The sequence below is a fragment of the Choloepus didactylus genome, chromosome 25 (assembly GCF_015220235.1).
Source record: "Choloepus didactylus isolate mChoDid1 chromosome 25, mChoDid1.pri, whole genome shotgun sequence".
NCBI classification, from domain to species: domain Eukaryota; kingdom Metazoa; phylum Chordata; class Mammalia; order Pilosa; family Megalonychidae; genus Choloepus; species Choloepus didactylus.
The window spans coordinates 8,814,349-8,839,127 of NC_051331.1; the positions used below are offsets into that span (position 1 = coordinate 8,814,349).

The 24,779-nt window shown below is 38.2% G+C and overlaps 1 protein-coding gene across 4 annotated transcripts in view; it reads left to right on the forward strand.

Annotated features, from left to right (window-relative positions):
- Positions 1–617: 617 nt before the first annotated feature.
- LOC119520539 (zinc finger protein 596-like) overlaps positions 618–24,779 on the forward strand; it is a 76,617-nt gene continuing 52,455 nt past the window's right edge. Inside the window, exons 1-2 of one of the 4 annotated variants that reach the window (XM_037818464.1) lie at positions 618–916; positions 3,383–3,474. The gene's annotated coding sequence lies outside the window, so the exon portion shown is untranslated. The remainder of the gene's footprint in view (positions 917–3,382; positions 3,475–24,779) is intronic. The other 3 variants (XM_037818466.1, XM_037818467.1, XM_037818465.1) reach the window with 3 other exon arrangements.

The window sequence follows — 24,779 nt, forward strand, 5'->3', positions numbered from 1 at the left end:
CACCTTGTAAAAAAGTAGGAGAAAAGTGCCATTACAGATACTAAAATATAAAGATATTTAATTTATTCTGCAGTCTCTCTCACAACTTTTTATTTGCTATATGTTTTCTTTCTAAATAAAAGTAAAAAAAATTATTAGCATGGATTTTACCATCCTTCTTTATATTGGGCAATACTAGTTTTAAATGCATATGTAAATGCATGTATAAGGACTCATTAAAATTACATAACTCATTTTTCATTGCTCATATGTGCATATGCATTTGGTTCAGACCAGAAGGGTGAAATACTGCAAAAAAATTAACTGTACCTCTTGCTACATGGTGCATATTCTGTAAACACTCTACGTCAATATTGAAATGTCAGTCTGCCCAAAAACCTAAATAAATTTTAATCTATTGTCTTAAACCTCCCAGATATGAATCAGCTTTTCCTCTATCTCCTAGACTGCAAGGCAACTTTCCCAGTATAAATCCTAGATAAAGGAGGATAAACTACTGAAATTCTCCTGTTACATGTTACCTAAGATGATTAGCTCTCTTTGTCTCTAATGGGTTTAGCCAATTGAAGACTCACTTGGAGGAGACTGATTCAGAAAATCCCCCCCTGTCCTCCCACCAGTGTAAATTAACCACATTTTCCTCCTCAGCCTGGTGCGGTGTGACGTCATTTGGCTGCGCCGAGTGAGGACCCGGATCCCGGAAGTGCCCCTTCCCCAGTCTTGGCGCTGAACGCGGGACACAAGGTCTGAACAACGTGCTGCTCTGTGGGTGCCTGGACCCCCGAGGTGGGACATTCGGGAGCCTCAGCTCCGTGGCCGACAGAGAGACTCACCTCCGAGAGCTGGACGAGAGGGTTTCTAGCCCCCCCGGCCCCCAGGACCCCAAGGGCTGCTGCTGCCGCGGAAAACAGGTTTGGTGAGTGAGTGTGGGTGACGGGTGTGCTTGTGCAAGCCTTGGTCTCATTCGCTGGTTCTTGGACTCATCTTCTGTTTGTTTGTGGGGTGTTTGTTTCTTCTTCAGTGACGCATAAACTCCTGGAGCTGTAAGTGGGAGAACACACTTGGTTTGGGCGCTCAGAGGCACATAAGTTTATACCAAAGCTGTTTTTGGCGGTTGCAGCCCCAGGCGTGGGGGATTAGCCATTGAGACTTGGTTTGGCAGGAAGCAGCCCCTGGCATTAGGGGAGGTCACTGAATTTGGGTGCTTAGGTTTTGGTTATTTGGGTGCTCAGTGGCACATAAAGCCTTTGAGACTTGGTTGTCTAGGACTTGGCTTTTATTCTTCATCTTGTTTTTGATTGTTGTTTGGTTAAGTTTTTGTTTTGTGTTATGTCTTGTCCTGTTCTATCTCAGTTTATCTAAAGTGTTTTTTTTTTTTAAATGGGAAACAACATAAGTGAGCAATCTAAGAAAATTAAGAAGGATGAACCTCTAAATAGCATTTTTAAGCACTAAAAGCAATTTGGGTATGAGCCCATGACAAAAAAAAAAAAAAAGCATAAAACATTTATGCAAAATAATTTGGACTCAGTATAAATTAGAGGATGGCCACAAGTGGCCAAGCCAGGGATCAATAAAATATAATATTATTTTACAACTAAATTTATTTTGTAAGAGAATGAACAAATAAGATAAAATTCCATATGTGCAGTGTTTCATGGCTGTATTTCAGAATAAAAAGTTCCTGGGAGAATGTTTTGTGCATGGAGTTTTAACCATCAGCCACCACCCTAGCTTCTCCTTAAAAGCTCCAGAGGAAATAAATGAAAGCCCTAGTCCCCAGTATAAAACAGTGCTGGTTAAGATTCCCAGGCCCAGGTTGTTGAGGCTTTTGAACTCCAGGCAGGAACATTAGTGGTTGGGATTTCTAGGCCCAGGTTTGTGGGTCCTGTATTCCCCCTTCCCCTCATGCTAGAGTTTGCAGTTTTTGCACTTCTCTTTCCCTCCTCACCAGAGCCTACAACTTGGCCACTCCCTCCTCTTCCTCTCCCTCTGGCACCTTGTCAGAAAGCTGAGAACAAGCCCCTCATGCCTATGAATTCCCTGAAATGGCCTTCCCACCTCCTATCACGAGTGATATGAACTTCAGGCAGGGTGTCTCTACCTCTGGAGGGCAAAGGCAGGGACAGTGTCTTTTCCCACAAGGGCCAGCTGAAATAGATCCAATGTATGAGCAAATTCCTTTCTCTACCTCAGATCAACACAATTGGAAGAACTGGGTCCCCAGTTATCAAGAGGATCCCAGGAAAATGAAAAACTTGTTTAACTTAATTTTGTAATGCATAATCCTAAGTGGACTGATACACAAACTTTGTTAAATGCACTATAGCCTCAGAAGAAAGGAGAATTAGAATTAAAAGGGCTCAATTATGCTAATTCTTTAACCAATGATAAACCAGAAAATCCAGTTCATGCCCCAGGAAATCTGGCTATTCCACAAGTAGACCCTACTGGGACCCAAGAAAACAAGCTGGCAGAACAAAATTAGATCACTGTAAAGCATGCATAATTGTGAGACTAAGAAATGGAGTTCCTAAACAGAATAAATTTAATAAATTCAGGAGGTTGTCTAGCAGCTGGGTGAAAATCATCAGTGTTTTTAGAATGATTATTCAAAGATTACCTTAAATTTACTAATATAAGACCAGAGGACCAAATAAATCAGTGCAATGGAAATCAGTCTTATTTGTCAGAGTGCCCCCAGCTTTTGTCAGAGATTACAGAAACTTAAGATGGACTTAATTTACCAATCTCAGCACTGGTGAAAATTACTTTGAAAGTGTTCTATAATTGTGGTGCAACTGAAGGAAAGGTCCAAAAGAAAGCTCTCACCTATAAAGCTAACTGGAATCCTAATGTCTTAAAAACAGTCCTGAGTAAAACTTTTCAGCAGTAAAAGCAGTCTGCCAAAGGTAAAAACCCCTGAGCCCCAAGGAAACTGCTGGGCCCCAAGCATATGCATATTGCTGGGGGGAGGGATGTTGGAAATGAGAATGTCCCATCTTAATGCAAAGGTAAACAAGGGACTCCAGCAACCCAGTGTCCACAGCTCACAGGAGACTATGACAGTGTCTTGTAGTGATGGGGTCCAGGGCCACTTTCCACCCACTGGGAAGCCATCCTTGTCACCCACAAAGAACCTTGGGTCTCATTCCAAGTGGGTAAGAACTTAGTAAATTTTCTGGTAGACAGGAGACTTAACTGCACTTAAAAGTAATCAGTACTTGCTATGGGAATGTCTGAAGTTGCTAATGACTTCTCACAGCATCAGCAATACCACATTGTGAAAAAGGTCAGTTGACTCACAAATTTCTTTACAAGCCTCTCTCTCCCTCCCTCCCTCCCTGTCATCGCCTCTCTGTTTCTGAAATGAATTTACAAGTTCCAACTCTAGGAGCATGCCTACAAACTGCATTGAAAGATCCAGGCAAGCCACAACTGCCTAAGGAAGAAGAGCTGTGAAATATCCTCCAGGTGAGCCAGAGATGTATAAGAAATCACATTAAGATTGTGGCTGAGCATGATTCCAACACATTTAAACAATGTCCACTTAGATAAAGAGAAGAGAGAGCATTTTTGCCACCAATTAAATGATTTTAGAATAAGGACTAATAACACCAGGAATTCAAAGTTACAAAATTGTCCAGAATTTAAGATTTATAAATCCAATGGTAGGAAACATATGTCCCACAGTACCTAATCCATATACTCTCCTCAGCAATATTTCAGATGCATATACTTAATTTAAATTTAAATAATGCCATCTATCACATCCCATAAATAAAGACTCACAAAATCTCTTTGTATTCAAATGAGAAGAACTTTGACATAGAAATAAAACATCAGTGTAATTAAAGTATGTTACCACAGAGGTTCAAAAATGCAAGTCTTGTCCAGAAATGTTCAAGGAGTAAAGCTCCACAAGAGACTTTTTGCAGGCTACATCCTTTGGCAAGTGGCCATGCCAAAGAGCAAAAAGAAACTCAGGATTCTTAGGTAAAACTGCCTATTGTCAACCATTAATACCAACTTTTTTATTGTTAGGCAAACCTCTATATCTGGACATAAAGGGAAATGAAAAAAATCCTTAAAATGGATCTGAGAATGTACAATTGCCTTTCAAAGTTTAAAGGCAAATTAATATCAGTTCCAGGCTTGGGCTCCCTGATCCCATGAAAAAATTTAACCTGTCTGTCCATGAAAAACAGGGCATGACCTACAAGGTACTTATATAATCCTTTTTGAAAAATATAGGACCAGTGGCTTATTTGTCAAAACAGTTTTGACACTGTAGTGTGAGAATGGCATGCTGGGCTGAAGACAGTGGCAACCACTTGTGAATTCTTACGAGAAACAAAAATTTACTTTGAGCTCCCCAGATGTCCTTACCATATTGCAGCAATAGGGGGACAGTGGCACACAATGGAAAAACTAAGTCCCTATCAGGCAGCAGTGCTGGACAATCTTGAGTGTCATCCTACAGAAAGCAAAATATTCAGTAGCAAATACTGCCTCTCCCAGTGGAAATGTCAGCTGGCAGAGTCATCCACTTACACAGACTTAAGATATGCTTTTATCAATTTGCATGTGCACAAAGCAGTTTAAAAAACATGGTCAAAAACTGCAGACAACAAAAACATAAATATATAAATCTAATTTTTAAGTTGTTAAATACAGTAATGTATCCCAAGAAAGTAGTTGCCCACTGCAGAAGACATCTATCCATGGATAATAAAAGACCTAGATGGTGAAAAAAAAATTAGGAATTAGATTCACAGTCAAGCCCCAAATCCTTGGAATCTTCAAGTATTGGCTAGTGTCTAAAGTCCCTTGGGAAAATTAACCAAGGTACGAAATAAAAATTCTTGTCGTGAGCTTCAGTTTGGGCACCAAATTTCACAGGATGGTCTCTTTACAACTCAAACCTATGCTCTCCATTAGAAAAGGCCTAAGCCTTATCAGGTCATGATTCAATTGGTTTGGGCTTCATCAAGTCACCTCCCACTCAATTAAGAGCATAGGGATAGGCAATAGTTTATAAGTAAAGAGCTCACGAGGCAAGAATTCAACTTCATCACATTTTTACTGAAGGAGCACTAAATGTAAAAGGAACAAGTTTACAATGTAAAAATTATTTGATACAGTACCAAGCCTGGGAGCCCATGATCCTCCAGATGCAGCTGGACATGAGATCAGAGAGCTCTCCTCTTGTCTGAGTTACAAACTATTTATAGCTTTTTTGATTTACAGTATATTTAATTAAGTCATATTCTATTTTGACATTTAAACCATGTGTGGTGTGTGGTAAATGATGTGTTGTGAAACATGAGTGACCCGCAAAGTGTCCTGATCCGTGAGTGATTCACAAGTATCTTGATCCAAGAGTGGTCCAAGGTCAAAGGAGGGTATCCATAGCATCATCAGAGACTTAGCCTTGAATGTCTGCAAAACTCTATTGTAAATATTTATACTAATTAAGATATGACTTCTGTAAGAGCAATATAAATTTTTACTTATGTAAAATCTAAAGATTTGAAAATGATTACTATTACTTGTCTCTAACTTATTAGTATAGTTTTCTTATTTCATTCTACGATTAGTTTAGCCATTGCATCATGTGATAGACATTTGATTAGAACTCTGTTCAGCATTGCTACATTGCTTATAACTTCTCTATGATTAAAGTAACAGCTGCAGCCCCATCCTGTTTTATTTTTACACAGAGGGCTAGATGGTTACCTGCTACTGCCTCTGGGAAATTGTGAAGATGCTTTTTATGGACATTGATGTGCAAATATCTACTCAAGTCCCTCTTTCCAGTTCTTTGGGGGTACATACCTAGTAGTGGGTACACTGAGCTCTCTGAGGATTCGTTGAACTGACTTCTCCAGAGGCTGTACCATTTCCTGTCCCCACCAGCAAGGAATGAGTGTTCTTATTTCTCCACATCCTCTCCAACACCTGTAATTTTTATTTTTTTTAACAGTAGCAATTCCTTGTACCTCATTGTTGTTTTGTTTGGATTTCTCTAATAGCTAGTGATATAGATCATCTTTTCTTATACTTTTTAAGCCTGTATCCTATTTGGAGAGATATCTTTCAAGCTTTTGCCCATTTTTAATTGAGTTTTTTTTTATGGTTAAGTTGAAGGATGGCTTTATATATTCTGGATATTAAATCCTTATCACATAGGTAGTTTCCAAATATATTCTCCCACTGAGTAGGTTGTCTTTTTACTTTTGTCGTAAAGTCCTTTGATGCACAAAAGTTTTCAATTTTGATGAGGTCCCATTTATCTATTTTTTCTTTTGTTGCTTGTGCTTTGAATGTAAAATTTAATAACCATGGCTTAAGACAAGGTCATAAAGAAGCTTCCCTACATTTTCTTCTAGGAGTTTTATAGTCCTGGTTCTTATATTTAGGTCTTTGATTCACTTTTTTCACCTTCAACACATTTTTTACTAAAGGAGCACTTAAAGTAAAAGGAACAAATTTACAGTGTTAAATTAATTTATTCATTACCAAGCCTGGGAGCCCTCACTCCTCCAGATGCAGGTTGACTTGAGATCAGGGAGCTCCCCCTTGTTTGAGTTACAAAAAGTTTATAGCATCTTGATTTAGAGTACCTTTAGTTAAGTCATTCAATTTTTACATTAAATGGTGCATCATGAACATGGGGACTCACAAAGCAAACTGACTTGATCCAAGAGTGGTTAAAGATCAGAGACTTAGGCTTGAGTGCCTGTAAAACTCTCCTGACAATATTTTTACTGATTAAGCTATGACTTCTGTGTGCAGAACATAACATACTTTTACTTATATAAAGTCTAAAAATTAGAAAAGAGATTACTATAATTTGTCTCTAACTTGTTAATATATTTTTCTCATTTTATTCTATGATTAGTTTAGCCATTACATATTGATAAACATACATTTGATTAGGACTGTATTTAACCTTGCTACATTATGTGTGATTTATCTATGGTTAAAGTAACACCTGCAGCCCATCCTGTTTTTGCAGAGGACCAGGTGATTACATGTTATCTATATCTAAGAAGGTGGAGATTTTCTGCATTCCTGAAAATAATCATACCTTTTTTAACTGTTTAGCTTCTCCTTCAGTATAATCTTCTAATATAGGACTTGAAGGATGTGAATCATCTGTCCCAGTTATTATAAGGCCTTTCCACTTTTGTCATTTGGAAATTGTACTTGAGTGTCTTCAGGTTAAATTTCTGTTAATTGTGCTTCTGTACAAAAGGAATAACTGTTTCTTCACTATCAGAACAGAAAACATCAGGTGGTATTTGAGACCAGCATAGAGAGAAGGAATCAGTGTTCTCATTATCAGATTTCTCAGTAGAGATATTATCGTGTGATACACTCTCCTGCTCATTTCTGTTCCCTAATTCTATATAAAACATTGCATCATTAAACTGGTTAATATCTGACTCTCTTGTTCTCCTATGTTCATTCCATAAGGGGTAATCAACATTGATTTCTGAAATTCTTCCCTTTCAGAAATTGGCCATACCTGTGGGTAGGATGTATTTGATTAGGGTCAGTATCCCACTTATTCAAAATAGAGACTGCTTTGTTCATATGTTCTCACAGTAGAGTTCTTCTATCTTGATTAAAATCTAAAGGATATTTATAGTATTCTGTTACTGGTTTATTTAATTCAGGGTAATCAAAATTCAAATGCCATGTAATTGCTTTGTTCCCCTTTTTGGGGAATTTCCAATAGCAGTCATTACATTATACAGCAAAACCTTGTTTAGGATTACATTTAGAGTTAAACTTCCCACCACAGAAAGTGGCATTATTACAGCAAAGAAAAATCAGAGTTCCATGTGGGGTCAAAGTCATTACTACATCCCCAAGTCCAGGTGAATTGAAGGCTATTGAGACTGTCATCCTGGAAGATCTCCTCAGTGGTGATGGATACAGGATCTCCTTCCTTTAATGCACAGGTGTTCTGGCAGATCAGAATGCCTGGCAGATGTGGTAGCTTGTTCAGCAGAGGAAACAGAGCTGTTGCTGGGATATATGGGCTCAGTGTCAGGTGCCATTTGTGCTTATTTGCAAAGCTCTGCCTGGTTGGGTGTTCTTGTATGTCCTAGAGCTCTTAATAGAAGGGATAGGTGATGGCAAGGCAAAATGAACATCATGGCAGTTTAGTAAGTGTCTCTTTAACTCTTGAATAGTAACCTGGGTGCTATATCCCATTTTTATTGGAAGGCAGCACTCAGAATTTGGATTTATATCATAGAACAAATATTTTCTATAACTGTATGAGGAGCATCCAGTGTTAATAGAGCAGATTGAAGTTGCCACTTATATTCTTCACTACTAAGGACTCATAGTAAGTTTTATGAAGATGCTGTAAATCCAGTATTTCCTTGTCCCTCTCCATGGTTACTTACTGTTCCTTCTTTTTTCAAGAATTTGGAAGCCATAACTGAATCTTAAAAATCAATACTATAAGTATACTAATAATTACTAGGATAACTATGGGCTTAGCATAAGTTAACGTATCAGTTATTCCACCAAAGATGCCTTTGGTAGCAGTACTCACAAAACTGGCTGTTATTTTTGTGCCTGAGGCAGCAGCAGGCCAGGCATCCTCCAATACTTCTCCTAATTGCTTGATCCACTCTGGAGAATCCCCTTCATGTAAATCCAGTCTGAGAAGACTTTTTATCTTCTGTCTGCTCTTCAGTGCTAGCCATGTATCAGTGACCTTGACATTAATCTTTTTTAGCTTAACTATGATTCCAACCAGGTGTGGTAACCTCAGTTGTGTTTTTGGTATTTGAACATTACCCAAACTACCATTTACTCTTTTTTTAATAAGAAATTTTATTTTGAGATAAATTCTAACTTACAGGAACAGTTGCGAAAATAGTACAAACCCCATACATAGAACTCCAGCAAACCCTGACCCCCCTCCCCCGATACCCCAATCCACCACCTTTAACATCCTGTCACACCACCATTTCTTTCTTTCTTTCCCTCCCTCCCTCCCTCCCTATCATCCATCATCTATTGCTCTGCCTTCTGAACATATGAGAGCAAGCTGCACACATCCTTGAAAAAACAATATAATTCACATATACATTTCCCATGAACAAGAACATTCTTTTATGCAATCCTATTAAATGCAGCTAAGAAGTTCAAGAAATTCAAACTTGATACAAAGCTTCCATTCTGTATTTCCTTTTTTTCCCCGTTATGTCCCATCTGTGTCCCTTTGAGCCTCCTTTCCTCCATCCTCAGATCCCATCCAGGATCATCCTTGGCATTTAATTGTCATCTATTTGGACTGTCTTTTTTTTTTTTTCAATTGTGGAACCATATATATGGCCTAAATCTTCCCATTCCACCCCTTCCCTAGCATTCCGTTAGTGGAATTAATCACATTTAGAATGTTGCAATGCTATCACCTTGCCACTATCCATTTCTAGAAGCTTCCCTTCACCCCAAATAGAAACCCTACACTCATTTCTTAACTCCCCATTGCCCCTTCCCCCACTTCTCAGAACCCCTACTCTACTTTTCATCTCTATGGTCATATTCTCTGATACATTCTTTGTGTTTACCTTGGGGCTTAAATTTAACATCTTAAATCTATAACAATCTTGTTTTACTTTGATACAAACTTAACTTCAATATGACACATAAACTATGTTCCTATACTCCCTCATTCCCCCACTTTTATGTAGTTCTTGTCAAAAGTTACATATTTTACATTGGGTCCAAAAACACTGATTTATCATTACAGTTTTATGTATTTTAGATCCTGTAGGAAGTAAATAGTGAAGTTACAAATCAAAAATACAGTAGTATTGGTATTTATATTTACCATGTGATCTTTACTGGAAATTTTTATTTATTCATGTGATTCCAGTCATTTGTTTAGTGTCCCTTCCTTTCAGCCTGCTCAACTCCCTTTAGCATTTTTAAATGCTACTGGTGGTGAAGTCCCTCAGTTTTTTTCTCTGGTGGTAAGGCTCCCTTTAGTATCTGAAGTAGGGCAAGTCTTTTATTAGCAAAATCTCTCAGCATTTGTTTGTCTGTGAAAAATTTAAGCTCTCCCTCAAATTTGAAGGAGAGTTTTGCTGGATAAACTATTCTTGGTGGAAATTTTTCTCTCTCAGAGTTTTAAATATATCATGCCACTGCCTTCTTGCCTCCATGGTGGCTGCTGAGTGGTCACTACTTAGTCTTATGTTATTTCCTTTGTATGTGGTGAATTGCTTTTCTCTTGCTTTCAGAACTTGCTCCTTTTCTTCAGTATTTGACAGTGTGATCAGAATATGTCTTGGAGTGGGTTTATTTGGATTTATTCTATTTGGAGTTCACTGAGCATTTATGCTTTGTGTATTTATATTGTGTAGAATGTTTGGGAAGTTTTCCCCAACAATTTCTTTGAAAACTCTTTCTAGACCTCTACCCTTCTCTTCCCCTTCTGGGACACCAATGAGTCTTAAATTTGGATGTTTTATTTTCTCTGTCATATCCCTGAGATCCATTTCATTTTTTTCAATTTTTTTCCCATTCTTTCTTTTGTTCTTTCATTTTCTGTTCTGTGGTCCTCAAGGAGGCTGAGTTGTTCAGCTTCCTCTAATCTTGTATTATGAGTATCCAGAGTTTTTTAATTTGGCCAACAGTTTCTTTTATTTCCATAAGATCTTCTATTTTTTTATTTACTCTTGCAATTTCTTCTTTATGCTCTTCTAGGGTCTTCTTTTTTTTTTTTTAACATAACAAATCGTACATTCGATTGTTCACAGTACCATTACATAGTTGTACATTCATCACCGAAATCAATCCCTGACACCTTCATTAGCACACACACAAAAATAACAAGAATAATAATTAAAGTGAAAAAGAGCAATTGAAGTAAAAAAGAACACTGGGTACCTTTGTCTGTTTGTTTCCTTCCCCTATTTTTCTACTCATCCATCCATAAACTAGACAAAAGGGAGTGTGGTCCTTATGGCTTTCCCAATCCCGTTGTCACCCCTCATAAGCTACATTTTTATACAACTGTCTTCGAGATTCATGGGTTCTGGGTTGTAGTTTGATAGTTTCAGGTATCCACCACCAGCTACCCCAATTCTTTAGAACCTAAAAAGGGTTGTCTAAATTGTGCGTAAGAGTGCCCACCAGAGTGACCTCTCGGCTCCTTTTGGAATCTCTCTGCCACTGAAGCTTATTTTATTTCCTTTCATATCCCCCCTTTTGGTCAAGAAGATGTTCTCTGTCCCACAATACCAGGTCTACATTCCTCCCCGGGAGTCATATTCCACGTTGCCAGGGAGATGCACTCCCCTGGGTGTCTGATCCCACATAGGGGGGAGGGCAGTGATTTCACCTTTCAAGTTGGCTTAGCTAGAGAGAGAGGGCCACATCTGAGCAACAAAGAGGCTTTCGGGAGGAGGCTCTTAGGCACAATTATAGGGAGGCCTAGCCTCTCCTTTGCAGCAACCGTCTTCCCAAGGGTAAAACCTATGGTAGAGGGCTCAACCCACCAAACCACCAGTCCTAGGGTCTTCTTTATGTCCTTTATATCCTGTGCCATGCTCCTCTTCATGTTCTTTATATCCTGAGTCATGCTCTTGTTGCCTGTCTGTAATTCTTTGATTAATTGTGCCAAGTTCTGTGTGTCTTCTGATCTTTTGATTTGGGTGTTTTTGGTTGGGTTCTCCATATCATCTGGTTTTATCATATGCTTTAAGATTTTCTGTTGTTTTTGGTCTCTTGGCATTTGCTTTACTTGATCCCTAACTTGACAGAACTGCTGCTTGGTGGCGTACACTTTCTCTAACTAACCAGCAGATGGTGTCCATGAGTCACCTATTCCCCTCAAGTCAGTTCTCCCCCACTTTGTCTTTGTGGTGTGTGGGGGTCTGATTCTTGTGGGATCCAATTGGTGCACCAAATTTGGTGCTGTCTGCCCTGAATGTGGGGCGTGTGTCTGAGTGGTTAGGCAGGCAGGACAGCTTTAATAATCAAACCTCCCAGGTGTTCCCAGAGATTTAAGGCTGTTGCCAGAGCCTAAGCCTTCATGTCAGTCTTTCCACCGGTAGTCTCTGCTGCTGACCCACAAGTCCTTGGTATTCACGTAGGTCCCCTGGGATTTCCAAGTGGTTTCCCCTTCCAGCTGTGCTCTTCCAGGACCTCTGCTGAGGGAGGGTTGCCCCACATCACTAGTGTGAGCTGGCCCACCAGGGAAGCCCTGGTCACTGGGCCATGCAGGGGCACTCCCAGCCCACTTCAAAGATGGTTGAATGGGACGCATTAACTTCCCCCTTTTCACACAGCTCCACCCTCCCAGCTCCAGGACAATCAGCTGTGGGTGTATTAAAGGCCACTGTCCATGGCTGATATTGTGGCTTGTGTCTAGTGCTGCAGGAAAGATTCCCTGTCACACTGGGTTTCTTGGTGTGGCTCTGGGCTGTGGTCTGGCCCTGGGCAGGAGCATCCCCCACCCACTGGGGAGATGGCTGCAAGGAATGCAGTTTTTTTTTTCTCCTTTTGGCTCCCCTCTGCTCCTCTCATCTTGAGACAATCAGCAGTGGTTGTGGAAGGGGTATCCTCCATGCCAGACACCGAGGTGTTAGCCCAGCATGCTCCTGCCATGCTTCAGTGCATGGCTTTCCCCATCATGTCTGCAGCCACTCCCGGGCTTTTTTTGTTTTAAAGAACTAGTCTGTCTCCAAATGCCAGCCCACCATTTCCCCACACTGCAGCATGGCCACGGGACTTTCAGCCGACTCACTCACTCATTTCAAAGTGCAGGCTCCTGGTTTCACCAAATGCACGTTCCCTGTGGATTTAGCAGACCTTGTCCAGCTGGTGCATCACTGGCAGTGGTGTTCTGGGTCACTTTCTGGTTTTTATCTAGTGTTTTTTATGGAAGTGTTTTTTTTGCCCTGTCTCACCTAGCTGCCATCTTAGGTTCTCCCCATTTACTCTTTTTTTTTTTTGATGCATTTTTTATTGTGAACTTTAACATTATACATAACAGTGATAATTTTCAAAGTACGATTTAACAAGTAGTTAGACAGCAAATTTCAAAGAATGTTATGGGTTACAGTTCCACAATTGCAGTTATTTCTATTGTAAAATATAACATATACTGTATACAGAGAGATATTAACTTTCGATGTACAGCTCAACAGGCAGTTACATAGGTTATTCTCCATTTTTAACCAAATATGGCATTACCCAATTTGATTTACTTTAAATTCTGCTCTCAATGATTTCAGGGTGTCTTTTATTCCCCTAAAGGAAATAAAATCCACTCTCAAAATGTAAAGATTTGAGGCACAGTAGGTTGAATTATATACCCAAACACATGTTCTTTTTTTTTTTTTGTATCTTCTGATTAAATATTTATAAACCAAAAAATTCACAAAGGAGGCTTTCATATATGTACATGTAGAACATTCCCAAGGAGAATACAGAAAATATATGGAGTCATGTACTGATTACAATTCAAATGAAAATTATATAATTCTTCATGACAGTCCTCTACAAAACATTTTCTTAGAGATTCCTGAACATATATTAATCATCTTATTTTCCATATCTTAAGGATAAATTCATTGATTTTGTCCTTCCCTCATATTTTATTTAAAGAACAATTATTTTTTTTACACTATAGAGGGGGCTCCTATGGCTGCTGTAAATATTACTGACAATAAATACTGACTTTCTATTATGTACCTGTTCATTTTTTTTAATCTTCATTTTATTGAGATATATTCACATACCATGCAGTCATACAAAACAAATCGTACTTTCGATTGTTCACAGTACCATTACATAGTTGTACATTCATCACCTAAATCAATCCCTGACACCTTCATTAGCACACACACAAAAATAACAAGAATAATAATTAGAGTGAAAAAGAGCAATTGAAGTAAAAAAGAACACTGGGTACCTTTGTCTGTTTGTTTCCTTCCCCTATTTTTCTACTCATCCATCCATAAACTAGACAAAGTGGAGTGTGGTCCTTATGGCTTTCCCAATCCCATTGTCACCCCTCATAAGCTACATTTTTATACAACTGTCTTCGAGATTCATGGGTTCTAGGTTGTAGTTTGATAGTTTCAGGTATCCACCACCAGCTACCCCAATTCTTTTTTTTTTTTTTTTTTAAATCTTCATTTTATTGAGATATATTCACATACCACGCAGTCATACAAAACAAATCGTACTTTCGATTGTTTACAGTACCATTACATAGTGGTACATTCATCACCCAAATCAATCCCTGACACCTTCATTAGCACACACACAAAAATAACAAGAATAATAATTAGAGTGAAAAAGAGCAATTGAAGTAAAAAACAACACTGGGTACCTTTGTCTGTTTGTTTCCTTCCCCTATTTTTCTACTCATCCATCCCTAAACTAGACAAAGTGGAGTGTGGTCCTTATGGCTTTCCCAATCCCATTGTCACCCCTCATAAGCTACATTTTTATACAACTGTCTTCCAGATTCATGGGTTCTGGGTTGTAGTTTGATAGTTTCAGGTATCCACCACCAGCTACCCCAATTCTTTAGAACCTAAAAAGGGTTGTCTAAAGTGTGCCTAAGAGTGCCCACCAGAGTGACCTCTTGGCTCCTTTTGGAATCTCTCTGCCACTGAAGCTTATTTCATTTCCTTTCACATCCCCCTTTTGGTCAAGAAGATGTTCTGCGTCCCACGATGCCAGGTCTACATTCCTCCCCGGGAGTCATATTCCACGTTGCCAGGGAGATTCACTCCCCTGGGTGTCTGATCCCACGTAGGGGGGAGGGCAGTGATTTCACCTTTCAAGTGGCTTAGCTAGAGAGACAGGGCCACATCTGAGCAACAAAGAGGCATTCGGGAGGAGGCTCTTAGGCACAACCATAGGGAGGCCTAGCCTCTCCTCTGCAGCAGCCGTCCTCCCAAGGGTAAAACCTGTGGTAGAGGGCTCAACCCATCAAACCGCCAGACCCCTATGTCTGTGGTCATGTTAGCAACCATGGAGGTGGGGTAGGCCAATACCCCTGCATTCTCCACAGGCTCCTCAAGGGGGCACTACATCTTTTTTTTTTCCTTGTTTTTCTTTTCTTTTTTTTTTTAACTTTCCCTTCTTTTTTAAATCAACTGTATGAAAAAAAAGTTAAAAAGAAAACAAACATACAATAAAAGAACATTTCAAAGAGACCATAACAAGGGAGTAAGAAAAAGACAAGTAACCTAAGATAACTGCTTAACTTCCAACATGTTCCTACTTTACCCCAAGAAAGTTACCTAATATAGCAACATTTCTGTGAACTTGCTCCTACTATATCCATCAGAAATTAACAGACCATAGTCATTCCTGGGCATCCCCAGAACGTTAAATAGCTTATCTGTTCTTCCCCATTTACTCTTTAGGCAAATGCTTCTTTAATATTTTTTTCAAAGCATGTTGCTATATCATTGAAGATTGATATGGAGTTATATTATATCTTGCTTAATTATTTGCATACCATTTTGAGGAATACTAAGACCTTCATTAATCCATCTTCTACTTAATATTCTCTTTTCAATTCTCCCTTCTTCGGAGAGTGTTCTAAAATTTTTTATGTAAGATAGTATCAACAGGGCTGCAGTTAATGCATCTATATGCTGAGTGTACTCTGTGTCCTCTTTGGTGGCTTCATTAGGGTCATGACATGATTATTTTTTCAAATCACCAAGTATTTTATTGAACAATGTTTGAAGTTGTATGAGAAAAAATCTATAACCATTTAATTGCATTAAAATAGTAAGGCTGGTTTTTAACTTATTTGTAACTATGAGAATCTGTACATGAAAAACAGTGTAGACTTGTATCTGAATTGTATAAACTGTCATTTTTTCTTTTTGTTTTCAGCAAAATATACAAACAAGTACTTGCTTTAGACATAAATATAATTGATGATAGCTTATATTTCTATTCAAATGCACTTGTGGAAAGGAATTATAATTTATTCAGAAAAGACATTTGGGTTTTCCTATAACATGCAATTTAGGTAATGAAGGAAGACATTTCATAACAATTCTTTGGGTATAGCTTTAATTACAGTGCCTTCCACCCCAACTTAACAACCGTGAAATAGAGACAAACTCCACAATATTGTTATGATTTCCATTTCATAACCCCTCTATATTAATACTAAACTTTTGTTTTAACAAAAATAAAGGTTTAATGGTTTATAGATTCTCCTATTCTATAATGTTTACAAAGTAAAACTTCTAGTTGAAATCTTATCTTTAAAGTGTAAAAAACATGCAAGAACTATTAATTGTGACTCTTGTGAGTTTCATCAGTAGAATTAATTTACAGTAAATTGATAAAAATTTTGTGACACTGAGCTTGCAGCTTACAGTCTTTCACTAAATACAGATTAAGAGCATATTTAACAATGTTGAGATGTGGAAATACCCAGATATTAACACAATTAAGGTTTAGCTGAAATAGTTTGTTTTATAGACAGTCCTATCCCTAATATTCTTCTGAATTTTATTTACATGCCTCTCTACCACAGGTTGGACAGCACAATACTATAACCTAGCAGAATGATGGACACTCACCTGTTAGATACAAGTGACTGTATCTATACAAAATATCAAGGACAAAAAACAAAACTACAAAGGAAATTAAACCTTGACTTCTTTAAATTACATGATGAGAAAGATTCAGAAATGAACATTTCAGTTTTAAAGTAACATGAACTACAATTTGTATTTTATCCTTTCTTTTACCACATCAAATGAATATTACTTATAAAATGAAAAGTAATGCTTTCTACAAAAATAGTGAACCAGTTATTCTCCTTATTCTGCAAATCCAAATGATAACTCAGTTGATTTCAGATTTAGCTATAATGGTAGCAAAACACATTTGTTGAAATAAAAACAACCCTAATATAGACAACCATTATGATACTTCTAGAGAATTATAGGCATGTGAATGAAAATTTTTAAATTCTTACAGTTTTTACTATTGCATATTGTTAAGACTTTAAAAATATGTTCCCTTTAAAGCCATGGTTAAGAATAATGATGTGAAGAAAAACAAGGTGAGAGATTTTTGCTATGCAGGTAAACAATTGTGTTTCAGGCTAGAATAACTTTTTGAATTTGCCGTTTTCCCTCTGAAGAGAAACAACAAAGAAGAGCATCTGATGAAACTAATAAATCATCCCAGATGCTTTCAGGTGATTCATTTTAATAGAGGAACTTCTATGCAATCACACTATTGCCGTAATGAAGTTGCCAGGTCCAGGACCATCCTGGGTAGTAATGTCCAACATAGAGGGGAGGGCAGTGACTTCACCTGTTGAGTGGGCTTAGAGAGAGTGAGAGAGCCACATCTGACCAAGAAAGGTTCTCTGGGGTAGACTCCCAGGCACAGTCATGAATAGCTTAGACCTTTCTTGCAGTAACAAGCTTCACAAGGACAAGCCCCAAGATCAAGGGCTCATCCTAGTAAATTGTTAGTTCTCAAAATTTGTCAGAAAATCAGTAATAACCCAGGTGAGGAAATCCAATGCTTCTGCATTTTTCCTCAGTTCCTGAGGGGGGCCCACATTTATATTTTTATTCTCTGCTGAAATTACTCTGGGATGTATTGGGATTACACACCAACCCATACAAACCCGCCAGATCTCACCTCCCATTCAAAGTTCCATGTAACTATGGTGTTTGAATAAACTGACCATGCAAGTGAAAATATTTAGTGTGCTGCAGAAAATAGTTTCTGCACCAAATAAATATCTCTTCCCTTGGTCTTACAGAGAAGTTGGCATTCTTAAAACACAGCCAATATCATCCTTTTACCTTTGGTCAGATTTATCTTAATCCTAACCAGATCCACTTCATTCATATCTCTAATTGAAGTCTCAAATCTTCTTCAGCCTCACAGTTACTGTATGAGGTAAGACATTCATAGCTAGTGAGCTGTAGCTCTGAGTTTCAGGTGTCAGATACCCAAAGTTCCAGAGAGTGACCAGGTTATATTCAAAGAGCTCAGAATCTCAGAATTTAGAGATAACCATTACAACTCCAGAATAGAGTGCATTGAATCTATAAATCAGTTTAGGTAGAATTGATACCTTAACTCTATTTAGTCTTCCAATCCATGAGCATGGTATGTTATTCCATTTTTGTAGATCCTGTTTGATTTCTTTAAGCTGTTTCTTATAGTTTTCTCCATGTAGGTCTTTTGTGGCCTTGGTTAAGTTTATTACTAAATACTTGATTTTTCAGTTGCTATTGTAAATGGAATTTTTTCTTGATTTCCTCCTCCTGTTGCTCATTACTTGTGTAAAGCAAAATACTGATTTTTGCATGATGATCCTGTAGCCTGTCACTTTGCAGTATTGATTGATTAGCTCTAGTAGCTTTGCAGTAGGCTTTTCTGAATTTTCTACATACAGTATCATGTCATTTGCAAACTGTTAAAATTTTACTTCTTTACTTCTTCCTCTACAATTTGCATGCCTTTTATTTCTTTTTTTTCCCTAATTGCTCTAGCTAGCACTTCCAGCACAATGTTGAGTGACAGTGGTGACAGTGGGCATCCCTGTCTTCTTCTTGATCTTAGAAAGTTTTCAGTCTTTCCCATTGAGTATATTAGCTGTGTGTTTTTCATATATTGCCTTTATCATATTAAGAAAATCCCCTTCTATTCCTATCCTTTGAAGTGTTTTCTTCAAGAAAGCATGTTGAATTTTGTCAAATGTCCTTTCTGCATCAATCTAGATGATCAAGCTTTTCTGCTTTGATTTACTGAAGTCATGTGTTACATTAATTGATTTTCTTGTGTTGAACCTGCCATGCATACCTGGAGTAAATCCCAGTTGGTCATGGTGTATAATTGTTTTAATGTGCTGCTGGATTTGATTTGTGAGTCTTTTTTGAGTACTTTGCATCTGTAGTCATTAAAGAGATTGGTGTGTAATTTTCTTTTTTTGTAGTATCTTTTTGTGACTTTGGTGCTAGGGTGACATTGGCTTCATAGAATGAGTTAGATTTCTTTCCTCTTCAATTTTTTTTTGAAGAATTTGAGCGGGATTGGTACTTATTTTTCCTTGAATGCTTGGTGGAATTCCCTTGTGAAGCCATCTGGAACTGGACTTTTGCTTTTTGGCAGCTTTTGATGACTGATTCAATCTCTTTACCTGTGATCCTTTGTGTGCAGGATTTCAGATGTACTGTCCTCCATCTCACTGTCCTTTCTTCTGCCTCTGTAGTCTGCTGTTGTATGTCTCTGTTGTGTTTGTCATCTCTTGTATTCTGCCTTTCATTCCCTAAGTTCACCATTTGTTTTTTGAAGCTTACAGGTTCTTCCTTATGGTCACCCAGTGTCTTTATCTCCTTCATCTCTTTTGTCACTTCTCTCTCACTACACTGATTTGATTTAAAATATTTGTTTGAACATCTATAGTTAGTTTTCTCAACTCCTGAATCTCAGTTGAAGTGTTAGTTTCTTCCTTTGGGCCATATCTTCCCATTTCCTGGTGTGGCTCATGATTTTTTGCTGGTGTCTCAGCATCTGACTTTCTTGGTTGGTTTATTCTGGAAGTTGTTTTCTCTTTTGCCTAAGGTTTTTTGTTGGTTGACTTCTGGCCAGTTTTCAGATTGTCTCTGCTCCCCCCATCTTCTCCTCAAAAGAAGATGCCCACTGTGGCCTCCCACACTGATGGGAGGTAGGCACTGGGCACTCCAGCACATATACTGTGTGTGGTGATACAAATCTGCCGGCTGCCAGTGGTGTTCTATTTTGCAATGGCTAGCAAGAGCTGGGTTTTCTTTTGGGGCCCTGCTTTAACAGTTAAGTCTTCCCTATTTCTCAGCAAAAACAGGATTGGGCCACCATACAGGCCAGTTTTTGCTTCTGTTTGCTTCAGGATTAGTTTGCTGTTATTTTTCTATAATTCCTCAAATTTTTCTTTCTTCTCTTTTACTATAGGCACTTAGGGCAATAAATTTCCCTCAGCACTTACTTTGCTGCATCCCATAGGTTTTGATATGTTGTGTTTTCATTTGCATTTGCTTCAAGGTGTTTACTTATTTCTCTTTTAATGTCTTCCTTTTCCCAGTGGTTGTCAGTGTGCTATTTGGCCACCATATATTTGTAAATTTTAAGCCTTTTAGCCTGTTACTGACTTTCAATTCATTCCATAATGATCTGAGATGGTATTTTGTGTAATACCATTTTTTTGGTATTTGTTAAGACTTGGCTTGTGACCCAACATATGGTCAATCCTAGAGCATGTTCCCTGAGCACTTGAGAAAAATATGTATCTTTCTGTTGCTTGGTGTAGTGTTCTATAAGTGTCTGTCAAGAATAGTTCATTTATCATGCCATTGATCTCTGTTTCCTGATTGATCCCCTGTCTAGGTGTTCTATGCATTCATGAGTGCAGTATATTGAAGTCAACTATTATTGTAGACGTATCTACCTTTTTTTTTTGGTGTAAAACAACAGAAATTTATTCTCTTACAGTTCTGGGGGCTAGAAGTCTGAAATCAAGGCATTAGCAGGGTTGGTTCCTTCTGAAGACTGTGAACAAGAATCTGTTTCATGCTCGTCTCCTAGCTTCTGGTGGTTGCTACCAATCCTTGGTGTTCCTTGGCTTGTAGCTGTATCACTCCAATCCTGGCTTCTGTCATCACATGGCCCTTTTCCCTGTGTGTGTGTCTCTCTCTGTGTCATCTCTGCTTCTTTATTTAATCCATTTTTATTGAGATATATTCACATACCATGCAGTCGTACAAAGTGTAAGTTCAGTTGCTTACAGTAAGAGGTATCTACTTTTGCCTTCAGTGTTGTCAGTGTTTACTGCATATATTTTGGAGCACTCTGGCTTGGTGCATAAATATTTATGATTGTTATGTTTCCTTGATGAATTGTCCCTTGTATTTAATATATAGCATCCTTCTTTGTCTCTGTTAATTGTTTTACATTTGAAGCCTAATTAGTTTATTAATATAGCTACTCCCACTTTTTTTCTGGCTGTTGTTTTCATGAAATATCTTTTTCCAGCCTTTCACTTTGAGCATATTTTTGTCCTTGTGTATAAAGTGAGTTTCTTGTAGACAGCATATAAATAGGTCCTGTTTTTAAATCCATTCTGCTGGTCTTTATCTTTTAATTGAGGAATTTATTCCATTAACATTTATTGTTATTATTGTAAAGGCAATACTTTCTTCTACCATTTTGCCTTTTGGATTTTATATGTCTTATCTTATTTTTTTCTCTCTCTTTCCTTTTACCCTTTCCAATAGTCTTAATTTCTACACTCTTCTCCTTTCCAAGTATCTCTCCTGTATTTTCCTGTCAGCCTGTAGCAGTCCCTTTAGTATTTCTTGAATTGCATTTCTCTTATTCACAAACTCTCTGTGTCAGTTTGTCTGAAAATATTTTAATCTCTCCATAGTTTTTTTTTTTATTTTTTTTATTATTATTTTTTTTAATCATCATTTTATTGAGATATATTCACATACCACGCAGTCATACAAAACAAATTGTACTTTCGATTGTTTACAGTACCATTACATAGTTGTACATTCATCACCTAAATCAATCCCTGACACCTTCATTAGCACACACACAAAAATAACAAGAATAATAATTAGAGTGAAAAAGAGCAATTGAAGTAAAAAAGAACACTAGGTACCTTTGTCTGTTTGTTTGCTTCCCCTACTTTTCTACACATCGATCCATAAACTAGACAAAGTGGAGTTTGGTCCTTATGGCATTCCCAATCCCACTGTCACCCCTCATAAGCTACATTTTTATACAACTGTCTTCGAGATTCATGGGTTCTGGGTTGTAGTTTAATAGTTTCAGGTATCCACCACCAGCTACCCCAATTCTTTAGAACCTAAAAAAGGTTGTCTAAAGTGTGCGTAAGAGTGCCCACCAGAGTGATCTCTCGGCTCGTTTTGGAATCTCTCTGCCACTGAAGCTTATTTCATTTCCTTTCACATCCCCCTTTTGGTCAAGAAGATGTTCTCCATCCCACGATGCCGGGTCTACATTCCTCCCCGGGAGTCATATTCCACGTTGCCAGGGAGATTCACTTCCCTGGGTGTCTGATCCCACGTAGGGGGGAGGGCAGTGATTTCACTTTTCAAGTTGGCTTAGCCAGAGAGAGAGGGCCACATCTGAGCAACAAAGAGGCATTCAGGAGGAGACTCTTAGGCACAAATACAGGGAGGCCTAGCCTCTCCTTTGCAGCAACCGTCTTCCCAAGGGTAAAACTTATGGTAGAGGGCTCAACCCATCAAACCACCAGTCCCCTATGTCTGTGGTCATGTTAGCAACCATGGAGGTGGGGTAGGCGAATACCCCTGCATTCTCCACAGGCTCCTCAAGCCTGCATTCTCCACAGGCTCCTCAAGGGGGCACTACATCGTTTTTTTTTTTTTTTTTTTTTTCCTTGTTTGTCTTTTTTCTTTTTTTTTTTTTTTTTAACTTTCCCTTCTTTTTTCAAATCAACTGTATGAAAAAAAAGTTAAAAAGAAAACAAACATACAATAAAAGAACATTTCAAAGAGACCATAGCAAGGGAGTAAGAAAAAGACAACTAACCTAAGATAACTGCTTAACTTCCAACATGTTCCTACTTTACCCCAAGAAAGTTACATACTATAGCAACATTTCAGTGAACTTGTTCCTACTACATCCATCAGAAATTAACAGACCATAGTCATTTCTGGGCATCCCCAGAACGTTAAATAGCTTATCTGTTCTTCTTGGATTATTGTTCCCCCTTCCTTAATTGCTCTCTACTGCTAGTTCCCCTACATTCTACATTATAAACCATTTGTTTTACATTTTTCAAAGTTCACATTAGTGGTAGCATATAATATTTCTCTTTTTGTGCCTGGCTTATTTCGCTCAGCATTATGTCTTCAAGGTTCATCCATGTTGTCATATGTTTCACCAGATCATTCCTTCTTACTGCCCGCGTAGTATTCCATCGTGTGTATATACCACATTTTATTTATCCACTCATCTGTTGATGGACATTTGGGTTGTTTCCATCTCTTGGCAATTGTGAATAATGCTGCTATGAACATTGGCGTGCAGATATCTGTTCGTGTCACTGCTTTCCGATCTTCCGGGTATATCCCGAGAAGTGCAATCGCTGGATCGAATGGTAGCTCTATCTCTAGTTTTCTAAGGAACTGCCAGACTGACTTCCAGAGTGGCTGAACCATTATACAGTCCCACCAACAATGAATAAGAGTTCCAATTTCTCCACATCCCCTCCAGCATTTGTAGTTTCCTGTTTGTTTAATGGCAGCCATTCTAACCGGTGTTAGATGGTATCTCATTGTGGTCTTAATTTGCATCTCTCTAATAGCTAGTGAAGCTGAACATTTTTTCATGTGTTTCTTGGCCATTTGTATTTCCTCTTCAGAGAACTGTCTTTTCATATCTTTTGCCCATTTTATAATTGGGCTGTCTGTACTATTGTCATTGAGTTGTAGGATTTCTTTGTATATGCAAGATATCAGTCTTTTGTCAGATACATGGTTTCCAAAAATTGTTTCCCATTGAGTTGGCTGCCTCTTTACCTTTTTGAGAAATTCCTTTGAGGTGCAGAAACTTCTAAGCTTGAGGAGTTCCCATTTATCTATTTTCTCTTTTGTTGCTTGTGCTTTGGGTGTAAAGTCTAGGAAGTGGCCTCCTAATACAAGGTCTTGAAGATGTTTTCCTACATTATCTTCTAGGAGTTTAATGGTACTTTCTTTTATATTGAGATCTTTGGTCCATTTTGAGTTAATTTTTGTGTAGGGGGTGAGGTAGGGGTCCTCTTTCATTCTTTTGGATATGGATATCCAACTCTCCCAGCCCCATTTGTTGAAAAGACCATTATGGCTCAGTTCGGTGACTTTGGGGGCCTTATCAAAGATCAGTCGGCCATAGATCTGAGGGTCTATCTCTGAATTCTCAATTCGATTCCATTGATCTATATGTCTATCTTTGTGCCAGTACCATGCTGTTTTGGCAACTGTGGCTTTATAATAAGCTTCAAAGTCAGGGAGTGTAAGTCCTCCCACTTCGTTTTTCTTTTTTAAAGTGTCTTTAGCAATTCGAGGCATCTTCCCTTTCCAAATAAATTTGATAACTAGCTTTTCCAAGTCTGCAAAGTAGGTTGTTGGAATTTTGATTGGGATTGCATTGAATCTGTAGATGAGTTTGGGTAGAATTGACATCTTAATGACATTTAGCCTTCCTATCCATGAACATGGAATATTTTTCCATCTTTTAAGGTCCCCTTCTATTTCTTTTAGTAGAGTTATGTAGTTTTCTTTGTATAGGTCTTTTACATCTTTGGTTAAGTTGATTCCTAGGTACTTGATTTTTTTAGTTGCTATTGAAAATGGTATCTTTTTCTTGAGTGTCTCTTCAGTTTGTTCATTTCTAGCATATACAAACATTACTGACTTATGTGCATTAATCTTGTATCCCGCTACTTTGCTAAATTTGTTTATTAGCTCTAGTAGGTGTATCGTTGATTTCTCAGGGTTTTCTAGATACAAGATCATATCATCTGCAAACAATGACAGTTTTACTTCTTCTTTTCCAATTTGGATGCCTTTTATTTCTTTGTCTTGCCGGATTGCCCTGGCTAGCACTTCCAGCACAACGTTGAATAACAGTGGTGACAGCGGGCATCCTTGTCTTGTTCCTGATCTTAGAGGGAAGGCTTTCAGTCTCTCACCATTGAGTACTATGCT